Source organism: Lynx rufus, unplaced genomic scaffold (assembly GCF_022079265.1).
Source record: "Lynx rufus isolate CCGP_SWC_20201006 ecotype Redwood Valley unplaced genomic scaffold, mLynRuf1.p SCAF_10, whole genome shotgun sequence".
Lineage (NCBI taxonomy): Eukaryota > Metazoa > Chordata > Mammalia > Carnivora > Felidae > Lynx > Lynx rufus.
Genome location: NW_025814824.1, coordinates 1,774,623 through 1,789,916, shown reverse-complemented (window position 1 = coordinate 1,789,916; position 15,294 = coordinate 1,774,623). Strand labels below are relative to the sequence as shown.

At 41.8% G+C, this 15,294-nt stretch overlaps 1 protein-coding gene across 1 annotated transcript in view; it reads right to left on the bottom strand.

The window, feature by feature from the left end:
* Nucleotides 1-14,413, bottom strand: part of ZNF169 (zinc finger protein 169) — a 47,356-nt gene extending 32,943 nt beyond the window's left edge. The window contains exons 1-4 of the mRNA XM_047100735.1: nucleotides 14,025-14,413; nucleotides 6,457-6,544; nucleotides 5,025-5,111; nucleotides 4,749-4,943 (exon numbers count right to left, since the gene is read on the bottom strand). The gene's annotated coding sequence lies outside the window, so the exon portion shown is untranslated. The remainder of the gene's footprint in view (nucleotides 1-4,748; nucleotides 4,944-5,024; nucleotides 5,112-6,456; nucleotides 6,545-14,024) is intronic.
* Nucleotides 14,414-15,294: the final 881 nt, after the last annotated feature.

Genomic DNA, 15,294 nt, shown 5'->3' with positions numbered 1-15,294 from the left:
AGTAACAAAGGTTAAGGGTGGGGCCCTGATCAAACAGGAATGGTACCTCGTAAGAGGAAAAGATACTTTAGCTCTCTGTCTCTACCATGTGAGCAAACAGTGAAAAAAGCAGCCATCTACAAACGAGGAAAAGTCCTCACTAGGAACTAAACTGGCCAGCACCTTGATCTTGGACTTTACAGCCTACAGAACTGTGAGAAAATAAGATTTGTGTTGCTTAAGCCACCTACTGCGTGGTATTCTTTTATGGCAGCCCTAGCAGACTAATGCGTGGGGTTTCTTTCCAGTGTAAACTTTCTGATGCTGAATAAGGTTTGCATTTTGACACATTTATCACATCCGTAGGGCTTCCCACCCGTGCGGGTTCTGTCGTGGACAGTGAAAGCTCAGGCTGAAGCGCTCCCCACAGATGCTGCATTTTTATGGCTTTTTCCCCATGCTTCAGGTTCTGTGACACTGGCCAAACTGTGGAAACCCCTCCCACATTTATCACATCTGCTGGGCTTCTCTCTGCAGTATTCTTTGTTGTTGGGCCAGAGTGAGCTACAGATCAAGTACCTCCACGCTCCATACACTCATAGGCTTCCCCCTAGGAGTCTGTGAGAACAAGGCATGAGCTCTAACTAAAGGCTTCCTCACCCTTCCAGAATTTCTAGGGTTTCTCAGGGGGGTGCACTGATTCTGAAAGAGATTTAAGCTGGATTTGAATCCTTTCTTTTCCTACATTTGTTGCATCCATAGGGTTCCTCTCCAGTATGAAATTTCTAATACTGAAGATTCGAATTCTGACTGAAGCTTTTTCAACATTTGGTACACTTGTAAAATTTCTCTCCAGTGTGAATCCTCTGATACTAAGTTTTGAACTTTGAATGAAGAACTTACTGTCACACACAAAAGGTTTCTCTCCAGAATAGATTTCCTCATGCTGCCTAAGCTCAAAATTGAGTAGGAAGCTTCTGCCACAGTGAGACACTGTGAGTTCTTCTTTCTGAAGTCTCACTCTGTACGAAGGTCTGCATTTAGACTGACATTGTTTACATGCTCATCACCTCCCTGGGCTCTTGCTCACATGGAATTTGTCTTGTGGAATATAGGTGCTTGCCAGGAACACAAGAGTCCCTTGGGGAGAGACTTGCAGAAATCTAACCTGAGCCAGTGTCACAAGCAGTCTCCACACCAGGTTCCTGAGGACCGTTCCTCAATGCCAAGAAGAAACCATCATCTGAGATTTCTTCTTTCACAAAACAAGACTGTGTGTCTCCGTCTTTAATGTACAGCTGCCTGTTTTGATTTAGGTTGTGTACATGAATCTTCTCCTACTTGAACATGAGTCCACTGAAGGCAGAGCCTGTGAAGTTTCTGTCCTGAAGTTCTCGTTTGCATTAGGCAAAGGATGCCCTGCCTTCTGGCCAAAGTGTCTAAGACCTAAGAAATGCAGATCCAAAGGGGCTCATCAGCCAAACTGGCAATCTAGCACTGTGGCCACACAGTCACCTCTGTCCGTGTCTGAGAAAGCAAGCAGGTGTTGGCTCTAGTCACTTTCCAACTGCTAACCCCCCTTGTTCATCCTCGGTGCTGACCCTTATAACCTCACCATCAGTCACAGACCATAAGCTTCAACATGAAGAAGCAGAAAGTCAGAAGGAGGGAGAACACGGAGGCCCAATAAAGCAATAGGCTGTCCTCTCTTGATCCCTCTGGCGATATCCAGGATGCCAGGGTTGAGGCTAGCACAGAGATCCTATCCCAGGGGTGGTAGAGGGCACTGCCAGAGTGCTGCTGGGGCAGAGCCACCAGATTGGCCTCCCACAAGATTTAATGATCTATTTCTATCATTCTATTTGAAATAGTCTCTTAATTTTGCAATTTCTCCTTTGATGTAAGGATTAGTGAAGAATGTGTCGTTCAGTTTCTAAATATTTGAGATTTACTTAGATATCTTATGGGTCCCTAATATAATTCAACTGGAGTTACAGAATATACACTGTGTTCTTTAAATCCCTTCAAATTCACTAAGTCTGTCTTGCTGAGCATACCAAATGTACTTGAAAAAGTATATTCTGCAGTTGTAGGGTACAGTGTTCTATAATTTTTGACCAAGATGATGCATTTGCTAGTTTTCTTTAAATCCTATGTCTTTACTGACTTTTCACCTAGTTGTCCTATCAGTTGCTCAGAGGGGTTAAATCTCTTTTTAAGGGTATAATTGCCTTTTTCTCCCTTTAATTCTGTCAAGTATTTTAAAGCTTTGTTATTAAACACATACATATATAATTGTCATGTCTTCCTGAAGCTACTCTTTTATTATCATTCTGAAATGGTCTTCTTTCCCTTTGTCATGAAGTGGATTTTATTGATATTACTACATTTTCCTGTTCCACACTGAGCATAGTTAAAATAGAGACTTTGAAGTCTATCTGATTATTTCATCCACAGGATGAATTCTAGGCTGTGAATTATATCTCTAAAAAATTAAAATTTGAAAGATGGGTAAGATTCAGAATAATCAAGAAAAGAGTAGAGGGCTGAGAATCTAAAATGAAGCATGTAGGAAAGTAAGGAACACAGATATCATGAGAAGAGGAAGAGAGGGAAAAAGCCCATGATGTGGGTGAGAAGCACCTGGCAGGGGGAAAAGGTAGCTAGTGGTAGAATACAAAGCAGAGGTGTTCTAGTATCCTGCAGATGGTTTTGAAAGCCAACAAAAAAAGAACACAGACATTCTTTTATTACAGAGTTGTAGCTCATAAAACTCAAAATACTCGTGTCATCTTACTTGGTCATTTGTGTTGAGAATAACTGACTGTAATCCTAAAATTCATTTCATGAACAAAATTACCCACAGAAACAGGTTCTCAGACATTAAGAACAAGTTAAATTTGCAATGACTGAGAAATAGTGGGATGGGATGGTGAAAATCTGAATGTTTTTAACCTGTAACGAGTCATAGATTTGAATGTGAATGTAAGTGGTTTCTTCATCTTTAAAGATCTGACACTGGGGTAGTCACTAGTTTTAATACAATTTTATCATTAAAATCTATCAAAAATGTCCACAGACCAAAGATATTAAGTCCCAGTGACAGGACATGTCTATCAACTGATGAATAAAAAACAAAATGTCATATATCCATACAATAGAATGTTACTTGACCATGAAGAGGAATGAAATATTACTGACTCGGGCTACAACATGGATGAACCCTGAAAATATGCTAAGTGAAAGAAAACAGATACAAAGACTACATATTATATGATTCCATTTATATGAAATAACCAGAATAATCAAATCTATAGAGATAGAAAATAGCACTTGCCAGAGGTCAGGGAAGGGGAGAAGAGTGACTCCTAATGGGTGTGAGATCTCTTTGGGGGTTATGAAAATATTATGGAATTAGATAGTAGTAAGGGTTGCACTACTGAACTATACACTTTAAAATGGCAAAATGTGGGGCGCCTGGGTGGTTCAGTCAGTTAAGCGGCTCAGGTCATGATCTCGCGGTCTGTGAGTTCGAGCCCCGCGTCGGGCTCTGTGCTGACAGCTCAGAGCCTGGAGCCTGTTTCAGATTCTGTGTCTCCCTCTCTCTGACCCTCCCCTGTTCATGCTCTGTCTCTCCCTGTCTCAAAAATAAATAAAACGTTAAAAAAAATTTTTTTTAAATAAATAAAATAAAATGGCAAAATTTATCAGATGTGAATTATACCTCAGTAGAAAGAAACTTTTAAATGTTTAACTCCATTTGAAGAATGATGACTAATTTATAATTTCTTAAAAATATCATGTATAGAACTAATACGTTGCTTTTACCATATAAATTCTAATTTATATGTAGCACAGTAGGGATTATGAGGAAAAGCACTGCCATTCTGCATTGTATAGTGATGTGCTATCTTGTGGGAAGAGGTCTATTGTGCATTGTTTTATTAGAGATTTAATGGTCAGGAGGAATTTTCTCATTTAGGTTTTCACCACTGAAAGAATAAAAGTGCAGTCTGTCTTCAAAAAAAAAAATGTTTAATTCCAATGATAGGTAAACCCTTAAATAAGATGGGAGTCCTATAAGAATGGAGGCCGTGGGGCACCTGGTGGCTCAGTCAGTTAAGCATCTGACTTTGGCTCAGGTCATGATCTCAGTTTGTCAGCGCAAAGCCCACTTCAGATCCTCTGTTCCCCTCTCTTTTCCCATGCTCCATGTGCACACGTGTGCTCTCTCTCAAAAATAAACACACACACAAAAAAAGAATGGAGGCTGTGCTATAAGTATCACTATTTGTTGACCAAAGACTCCTTCACACAGCAGACATTCAAAACAAATTTTAAGATTCAGTAAAATAGTGCCAATTTCATACTAGCTAAGAGCCTTTAGGGCCAGCCCCAATCTATGCCACAATCCTAAAGCACATTACAATTTCTCCTATTAAGCCAAACCCTTTAGACATGCGTAAATATCATGTGTGTGTATGTAGTCAACAATATATTCAATTAGAACATAGATCAGAATATTCTGTATAATTCAGATCAGCCACATACCTAAGTATCTGGACATGTAATTTAAGGAATCCTAAAATATGTAATTTCTATGCCTCAAATAACAAACTTAAACCCCTTTGTTCTTTCATTCTTTCAAAATAAGTTAAAATTGTGGTCCCTTTATGAAACAAGCCAGTGCCATGTTCCATTTTGGCCAAGAATGCTTCTCTATTAACACCATAAATGGTAAAGTGAAATATAAAAAAGTTCTCTCTTACCTTAAGGAACACTCTGAACTGCATGCACTACATAAACATGTTCTCTTAAAGGTATACAAGATTTGACAAAGGAGAGACGCACAGTTCTCAATGGTTCTGATGACGTCAGTCATTTTTAATTTGTACATTAACAGGCAACTGTCCACCATATGAACCCAGTATTAAGATCAAGTTGAGATTTTCTGCAAAGAAATTCTACACTTGATATGACAGGCATTGAAAAACTGAATGACACTATTTTGTGTAATTGATATAATAAGCACAAAAGTGTCTTACCTGGTATCTGTTTAGGGGGTTAGTAAATGTTAACTTTATCCAATTATGTCAAGTTCACATGCTGCCTAGTCTTAAGGATGAGAAAATCTGTCCGAAAGGACATATATTCACTCAGTTACCGTTAACAGTTGAACAACATAGGGGGATAGGGGTGCCAACCCACCATACAGTCAGAAATCTGCGTATAACTTTTGACTCCCCAAAAACTTAATAGCCTATGATTAACCAGAAGCCTTACTGGCAACATAAACAGTCAATGAACACCTATTTAATATGTTATGTATACTATATACTATAGTCACACAATAAACTAAAGAAAGTATTAAGAAATTGGTTTAAAAAAAGAAATTCTTAAGGAAGAGTAAATATGTTTATAGCACTGTCCTGTATTTACTGAAAAAAATCCACGTATAAGTGGACGCACAGAGTTCAAGTCCATGTTGTTCAGGGATCAACTATACCGCTTATTTCCAAATCCTTGATTTCAACATGGCAGACTCCTTCAAAATCCAGCTTGCTCCAAGTTCAGGCCCCCACTCCTCAGCCTGCCTTTGTAGATTCTGGCCGAATCTGGCTCAGAGCAGGTCAAGGCAAAACCTTCACGGGCCAGGAAAATGAGTGAGGCAGACTCTTCAGCCATGGTCAGAAAAGCCTTCCTTCGATTTTTCAGGCCTTGGGAATCACTGGGCACATAAGCATGAATGTGAAGGGGTGAAGGCATGACTGCACTGTGGAGACACTGTTTGGCTTCAGCTACTTGTCATCCACCAAAAGGGTGGACTCTGGAGAGTGGTAAGCAATCTTTTCTCAAAGAGGTTGGCAATCCAGACCTTCAGACACAATCTTCCAATTTTTAGGTGTGGAAAACTCATTTAAATATAAAGCATGGGGCTGGCCAAACTAAACGTATCCGTGATTCCCAAGCAGACAGCAGGTCTGCATCCTCACCTCTACACAGAGAAAACTGATGACCAAAGGCCACTGGCTGTTCCAAGCTTTCCAAATAGTGAGGGACAGCCTGCCCAGTCACCCAGTCTCTGATATGTACCAGACTTGCTGTCACACTCCCACTGGAAGACTTTCTCTCAGTTCTTCAACTTGCCAAGTCCATCAGAGGCAGCTCAGGCAACTCTGAAAAGAGCTTTCTCCTGAAAGCCTTCCTTCGATTTTTCAGGCCTTGGGAATCACTGGGCACATAAGCATGAATGTCCTATATTTGTATGTTAATTGTACTAATTATAGTCACACTTTACTACTTGGTGAATGCCTGAGTCATGAATGGAGCAGAGTCTGAGAAAGGGCTCCAGGTTAAGATGGGCCAAATCTCCAAAATCGGGGCTAAATATGACCTAACACCACCAGGGGAGCTCCAAGGACACGGAAAGGCAAGGAGTCCATCCTGCAAGAGCTAGGAAGAAATTTCAGGACTCACCTCATCCCTGGTCGTCAGGGGCCCTGGGGCCATATTCCTGGTCAGCTGAGTGCTCTTTCTAGAGAAGAGTCAAGTTGCAGAGGTAGAGCTGGGGAAAGAGAAGAAAGTGAGGGGGCGCTTGGGAGGAGTACCCTTCTATTAGCCTCCCAGTTCAGGGGAGATAAGGCAGGTTGCAGAGGGCATCAGAACAGCCTATTCTTAACCAGTGTCCTGTTAAAAAGGCCCCCCAGAACTAGGCCAGCAGCAGGCTCAGCCCCAGTCTCCAGTTGGGAATCGAAGCCTCCAGCCCCCTACAGCTAGGTGAGACTTTTATCACTGTGGGGTTTCTATTAAGCAGGAAAGGGCCTCAGAATACCCACAGGAGAGCACTCACGTTGAAAGCCAAAGTGACCTACCATGGGGAAAACAGAAACTCTCCATCTATATCTGCCCTAAAGCTAAAGGACAAGTCCTAGGAAATCCAAACAGAAAGAGTGCTACAAGTCTCCACAGAATTTGAGGGGAATGTGAAGCAGGGTGGACACCATTATCTGGTTGCCCCCCTCATTTATATATCCAAGATTGAGTTCCCAAGATTTGAAATGAGACTTGAAATTTAAGAGGCAGTCAGCAAATGGCCCAGGTCTTCAGCACAACAATATCATGAAGAAATAGGAGAGGGAAACCTTTCCTTAGGCAAAGATATTTACAAGATAACCATTCTTCAGATGTCCTTATATGCTTTGACTAGGTCCTATTTTGCACAGATGAACTGGAAAGCATTTTGGGGATTACAAAGGACACTTCAAGAGGAAGTGGGTGTCAGATGGTGTTAATTATCATGAACATGGTTAGCTGTGATCATGATATTCTGCACATGGGGAAAACAAATTGTTATTAAGTGGTGCTGAAGTACTGAAGAGTGAATTAACATATGTTTAATCTTTTTAAAATGTGAAGCTTTCAACAAGTTAACAGCATAAAAAGAAAGAGAGCTCTTGTAGAAATAAAAAAAAGACTTTAGATATACAGCAACCAAATGCAACACATGGACACTGTTTTGGCAGTTTTGAGCAATCCAGGAAATATGAACACTGAATGTCAGAGAACAGTAAAGGAGTGACATTAATTTTGTCAGGTTCACAGGTTAAAAACAGGCTGTGCTGACAGCCTCTGCAAATAACTGTGGTCGTGCTTAAAGAAAGGGTGGAAAAGCCACCAATCACAGTACTGCTTAATGCTGAGAAAACAGATGCTGTCCCTGAAGAACAGCAACAAGGCAAGGATGTCCCCTCTCATCTCTCCTATGAACATCACAATGGAAGTCCTACCTAACCTAAGAAGACAAAAAAAAGAAATAACGGTACACAGATTGAAAAGGAAAAAACAATACTATCTTTGTCTGCAGATGACCTGATTGACTATATAGAAAATACCAAAGAGTCAAGAAATTTCTGGCACTAAGAAGTGATTATATTGAGGCTGCAGGATACAAGGTTAGTAATATGAAAAAATCAACTATTTGCCTATATACCAGCCACGAACAAATGGAATTTTAAATTAAAAACACCACAACACTTATATTAACACCCAGAAAAACGAAATACTTAGGTATAAATCTAAAACAAATTTGCATAAAATCTGTGTGAGAAAAATTATAAAACTTCTTTAAAAAAATCAAAGAATATCTAAATAAATGGAGAGATATCAGTCAGTTAAGCATCTGACTCTTGATTTTGGCTCAGGTAATGATCTCATGGTAATGGGATCAAGCCCCATGTCGGACTCTGTGCTGACAGCACGGAGCCTTCTTGGGATTCTCTCTCTCTCTCTCTCTCTCTCTCTGCCCCTTCCCCTCTTGTGCACACGCATGCTCTCTCTAATAAATGTGCATAGCAGGGTACAACAGAACCTATTCTTCAGAAGGCCATGACTTTCAAGACCAGGAGTTGTATGTAGCTGACTTTCCTAACACAGAGAAAATGCACAGAGACTTAGACAAAATGAAGAGAGGAGTATGTCCCAAATGAAAGAACAGGACAAAATCACAGCAAGAGAGCTAAATGAAACAATGATAAGTAATATGCCTGATAGAGAATCTAAAGTAAGTTTTATAAAAATTCAAATACTCACTGGACTTGAGAAAAGATTGGAGAACTTCAGTGAGACCCTTGACAAAGAGATAGAAAACATAAAAGAACCAATCACAGATGAACTTAACTGAAATTAAAAATACACTAGAGAGAATAAGCCCTAGACTAGAGGAAGTAGAAGAACGGATCAGTGACCTGGAGGACAAAAGTAATGGAAAGCAATCAAGCTTAACAGGAGAAAAAATAATAATAAATGAAAACAAAAAACTCAGCAACACCATCGAGAGTAATAATATATGCATTATAGGGATCCAAAAAGAAGAAAAGAGAGAAAAGGGAACAGAAAATTTATTTGAAGAAATAATGGCTAAAAATTTCCCATATCTGGGGAAAGGAACAGAATTCCAGATCCAAGAGACACAGAGAGTCCCCCACAAAATAAATTCAAGACACATAGTTATTAAAATGGCAGAAAATACTGATAACAAGAGAATTTTAAAAGCATCAAGAGAAAAAAGTTACCCACAACAAAACCCCAAAAGGCTATCAGCTGATTTTTCAGAAGAAGCTTTGCAAGCCAGAGGGAGTGGCATGATATATTCAAAGTGCTAAAAGGAAAAAACCTGCAACTAAGAATCTGGCAAGGCTAGGGGCACCTGGGTGGCTAAGTTGGTTAAGCGTCTGACTTCGGCTCAGGTCACTATCTCGCAGTTTGTGGGTTCGAGCCCCGCATCGGGCTCTGTGCTGACAGCTCGGAGCCTGGAGCCTGCTTTGGATTCTCTGTCTCCTTCTCTCTCTGCCCCTCCCCCACTTGTGCTCTGTCTCTCTCTTCATGAGTGGAAAGAAAAGGCCATAACTATGAGTGGAAAGAAAAGGACAGAACCAGGAGTAAGAAAAGTAGGAAGCATAAAAGCAGTAAAATTAAGTACACCTATAAAAATCAGTCAAGGGATTCACAAAATAAAAGGATATAAAGTATGACACCATATAACTAAAACATGGGAGGGAGAGGAATAAAGAACGGGTTCAAACTCCTACAGCCATCAACTCATTATAAACTGCTGTATGCATAAGATGTCATCTATAAACCTAATGGTAATCACAAATCAAAAGCCAATAATAGATATGCAAAAAAAAAGGAAGTAATCCAAATATATCACTAAAAAAACCCAGAAAACTGTGAGAAGAGACCAAGAGAAAAAAGGAACAGAAAAGAACTACCAAAAAAAAAATCATAAAACAAGTAACAAAATGGTAGTAAGTACATACCTAACAATAATCATCTTGAATGTAAATGGACTAAATGCTACAATCAGAAGACACAGGGTGGCAGAATGGATTAAAAAGAAACAAAAAAAAAAAAGCAAGATCCATCTATATGCTGCCCAAAAGAGCCAGACACACGCAGATTAAAAGTTAAGGGATGGAAAGGCATTTATCATGCAAGTGGTAGTGATAAGAGAGCCAGGGCACAGTGTCGGAGAAAGTATGCCAAGCCTGTTTTTAACCTGTGAACCTGACACTGTGCCTTGGCTCTGACACTGGCCATAGCAACATTTTTCTAGATATGTCTCCTGAGGCAAGGAAAACAAAAGTAAAAATAAACCATTGGAATTACATCAAAATAAAAAGCTTCTGCACAGCAAAGGAAACAATCAAAAAACCTAAAAGACCTCCTGTATGGGAATATATATACTGGCAAGGTACATATGCAATAAAGGGGTTAGTATCCAAAATATATAAAGAATACAAAATATATAAAGAACTAATACAACTCAACACCAAAAAACAAAACAAAAACAAAAACTAGTCCAATTACAAATGGGCAGAGACAAGAACAAACATTTCTCCAGAGAAGACAGATGGCCAACAGACACATGAAACGATGCTCAATATCACTCATCAGGGAAATGCAAATCAAAAGCCACCTTACACCTGTCAGAATGGCTAAAATAAAAAATACAGGAAACAACAAGTGTTGGCAAGGATGTGGAGAGAAGAAAACTTTGTGCTTTATTGATGGGAATGCAAACAAGTGCAGCCACTGTGGGAACAGTATGGAGGTCCCTCAAAAATTAAAAATAGAACTACCATATGATGAAGTCATTTCACTACTGGGTATTTACCCAAAGAATATGAAAACAGTAACACAAACAGATATATGTACCCCTATGTTTGCTGTAGCATTATTTACAAGAGCAAAGATATGGAAGCAACCTAATTGTCTATTGATGGATGGATAAAGAAGATGTGATACACACACGCACGCACATACACACATAGTGCAATTAATCAGCCATAAAAAAAGAATGAAATCTTGTCATTTACAACAAGAATGGATCTAGAAGGTACAATGCTAAGTGAAACAAACCAGTCAGCAAAAGACAAATACCATATGGTTTCATTCATATGTGGAATTTAAGAAACAAAACAAATGAACAAAGGAAAAAAAAGAGACCAAAAAAGACTTTTAACTATCGAGAACAAAGGGATAGTTACCAGAGAACAGGTAGGTAGGGGGATGGGTGAAACAGGTGAAAGGGATTAAGAATACACTTATCCCGGTGAGTACTGAGTTATGTATACAATTGTTGAATCACTGTATTGTACACCTGGAACTAATACAACAGTGTATGTTAACTATACTAGAATTTTTAAGAGAGAAACCCCTCAAAATGGGTTTCTCATCTAAATGTGAGAACTGAAACCATAAAATTCCTAAAAGAAAACAGAGGCAGTAATTTCTTTGACATCAGCCATCACAGCATTTTCCTAAATATGTCTCCTCAGTCAAGAAAAACAAAAGCAAGAATAAACTATTCAGACTACATCAAAATAAAAAGGGTTTTCACAGTAAAGGAAACCATCAGCAAAACAAAAAGGCAACCTACTGAATGGGAGGAGATATTTGCAAACAATATATCCAATATTAATATCCAAAATACATAAAGAACTTCTACAGTACCACAAAAAATAATTTTCTTAATTGTCAAAGGACCTGAATGACATTTTTCCAAAGAAGATATACAGATGGTCAACAGACACATGAAAAGATGCTCAACATCACCTATCATCAGGGAAGTGCAAATCAAAACTACAATGAAATATCACCTCACACCATTCAGAAAGGCTAGTATTAAAAAGACAAATAACAAGTGTTGGTAAGGATATGATGAAAAAAGAACCCTTACATACACACTGTTGGTAGGAATGTAAATTGGTACAACCACTGTGTACAACAGTATGGAGTTTCCTCAGAAATTTAAAAATAGAATACCATATGATCTAGTAATTTCACTATTATTTACCCAAAGAAAATGAAAATGCTAATCTGAAAAGATACATGCACCCCTATGTTTATTACAGCATTATCTAAAATAGCCCAAATACGGAAACAATGTGTGCCTATTGATAAATGGATAAAGAACAAAAACACATGAACCAATAAAAAACAGACTCACAGAGAACAAAATGGTGGTTGTCAGAGGGGAGGTGGTGGAGGTATAGGCAAAATAGATAAAGGGGATTAAGAAAAACTTCCAGTTATAAAATAAATAAGTTATGGAGATGAGGAGTATAACATTGTATGGTGACAGATGGTGGCATTTGTTGTGGTAAGCACTGAATAATGTATAGAATTAAGTCAATATGTTGTACACCAACTGATAATAATAATGTATGGTAATTATATTTCAATAAAATTTAATAAAAAAAGTTTTAATTCCTAACAGATGCATACTGAAGTATTCACTGGTAAAATGATATCTGGGATTTGCTGCAAAATACTTCAGCAGAGAAAACCAAAAAGGAAGAGGGGAAGAGCAGAATGTTGACACCTGCTGAAGCCGATGCACAGATGCTCTTTGAAAATTCTCGCTATCTTTGTATTTGTAAAATTTTCATAATAAATTTTAAATTTAATAATCCCATTTCCCTCCACACCCTCAAAACTAAGAAAAGTAGAAGAAACTTTAAAAGTAGTGTCATTAATGTCACCAACAGAAGTTCATGTCATTAGGGGCTGAGACCAAGGATCAGGAAAAAATTTGGGGGTGTGGGGAGCCTGGTGGCTCAGTTGGCTAAGTGTCCAACTTTGGCTCAGGTCATGAGCTCACGGTTTGTGGGTTCAAGCTCCACATCTGCCTCTGTGCTGACAGCTCAGAGTCTGGAGCCTGTTTCAGATTTTCTCTCTCTCTCTCTCTCTCTCTCTCTGCCCCTCCCCTGCTCGCGCTCTGTCTCAAAAATAAACATTACAAAATTTTATGAAAATGAATTTAATTAGCATTAGATGTATGAGACAGTCTAAAAATAGAGCACCTCTCTTTTTAAATTTTCATTAACTTTGAAAGTTAAAGAACAGCTAGCTCCGTGGTAAAAGTTATTTAATCCTCTACTGTACCATTTACCTTTCTACAAAATGAATATTCTACCACATAATGTGCAAGATGGCTGAGGAAATAAAAATATGGCCAATACAAGACTACTGTTCTCACAACAGCACTTCTCACCATCTTTGTTTTGGCAACACCACAAGGCCCTGAGAATACAGCAGAGTGAACGTATGGAGATGCTGAAAAGCTCCTGAATGAAGGCAGAGGATGTGCCCGAGGACACCCTGTGCAGGAATGTGTCCTTTCAAGAACAAGCCTGGCTTCCTGGGAATCCACCTGCAGCTCTGAGCCCCACAGGGCATACTACACACACACTAAAGTCCACACCACAAGTACAGGAGGAGGTGGTGCCCATCCACAACAGGCTGCCAGGGCCCTAGGAGTCCTCCCCTCCTTAACAGGCAGTTAGTTCCCTCTGGATTGAGGGGGAGTAGGGAGGGGAGACGGCTTCAGGGCCCACCTGGGCACACCAGAAGTAGTTCCCACCTTAGGAGTCTCTCCTGGCCCACAGAGCAGGCTGGAAACCTCCAAGTGTGCAACTGGGTTCCACTCCACTAAAGTACTGGAAGCAGGCAGGGAAGGTAAGGACCACCCCAGGAACAGAGTCGGGGTGTGGGTTTTAGAGCAAGCCTGCTCTCGACGCATGCTGACGCCCAGTAGATTAATCCTCTATGTGCCGGGGGGGAGGGGGGAGGGGGGCGGGGGGGGGAGGGGGGCGGGGGGGGCGGCTTAGTAAAAACACTCGTGAATGTTTTCGAGCACTTAGCATGGGTCAGACACAAGTTTTAACTCTTTCCACACTCCACTCCAGGAGGTTCGGTACCTTGCCCAGGATGAGTCAGTGAGAAAGGGGCAGGTCTGGATTTGAACTCTCCCTAAAAGGAAGGGGGGTCGGGGGCTCCGACAGCAAGCCTGGCATAGGCCCGTGGGCAGACACAGTGCCCAAAGAGATGTACACTTGGGGGTTGCAGGCTGGGGGAGAAAAGATAGGGTTCTCATTGATAATTGGTGGATCAGACTGATGAACCCATAGAACTTCACGGCTACTCCTGGGTACGCTCGAGTTTCATTTTCACAAAGGAAAGTTTAAGGCCGGAGTTCTTACCATTCATTCCCTCTCCCACCTCCGGTGACTAGGGGATCTAGGGAAAGTGCTCTGCCCGGTAGGGTCCACTCCGATGGCACCACCCCATGCTCCTGGAAGGGCCCCAGGAGGGGGCTGGCACAAGCGGAAAGCGCCGAAGGGGACCCAAGGGCTCCCCCACGCAACCCGGGGATGTCTGACCCCGCCGGGCCCTTCCAACGCCCCGAGGAGCCCACGGTCCCGAGGCCGCTGACCCGAGTCTCCGCCCGGGCTGCCCCCACCATCGAGGCGAGGTTGGGTATCTGCCCCAGGCCAATCTTCCTCCAAAACCTGGGGGCAGGTGGCCAAGCGGCACCCGCATCACCAGAGCCGGCTTCGCCGAGCAGCGCCGCCCCACCGCCCCTGTGCCCCAAGTCACCCAGGCCAGCCCGGCTCCTCCAGGACGGGACGCTGGGCCCCCAGCCCCGCCTGACGGCGCTTCCCCCAGACTCCCGCCCACAGCCCCTCCCAGGTGGGCCGCCCCAACCCCGCCGGGAAACCCGAACCTCCAGCAACCCGCGGCGACAGCGAACCGACCCCGTCCGCTCTCGCCCGGCTCTCCCCACCGCAGTGCCCCGGAACGGCGGCAGCGGCGGAATCACTCACCACAAGCGCGCAAGGACCGTCACCAGCCACCAGCGACGCCGGCGGGCGCAGGACAGCACTACCCACAGTGCTCCGGGGTGCGCTACCCACAGTGCCCCGGGACGCGGGACTGCGCTACCCACAGTGCCCTGGGAGAGGGTCTTCAATACCCACAATGCCTCAGACCACAGCGCGCTGCGCCGCCGCCTCCGGACAGGGCGGGGTCTAGGGCGACCTCATCTGGTGCTTGCCCCTGAGCTCCATGGGATGCGTCAACTGGAGGGATTGGGTTACAGTCCGTTCGTTGGGCTCTTGAAGAGATTGTGAAAAGTCAGGTGAGCAAAATCAAACTGACTTTCAGGTGCAAGAGAAGGGTGGTTTAGGTGAGCAGAAGGTCGTCTTAATTTATAGAGCCTTGTAATTTTCGTTTAATAATAATAAAGTCAGTTACCTGGATGTGTGCTTGTCCTCCATCCTGAAGATTCACCCCTGTGAATCTTAATTTGAGTAACAGTATGAAATAAACGAACTTCTTAAAAAATGCCAAAGGTACTGGCATTTTTCTGTGTTAAAGAAGGTCATGAAGTTTTTTTAAAAAAGCATAGGGGTGCATGGGTGGCTCAGTTGATTGAGCTTCCAGCTCTTGGCCTCGGCTCAAGTCATGATC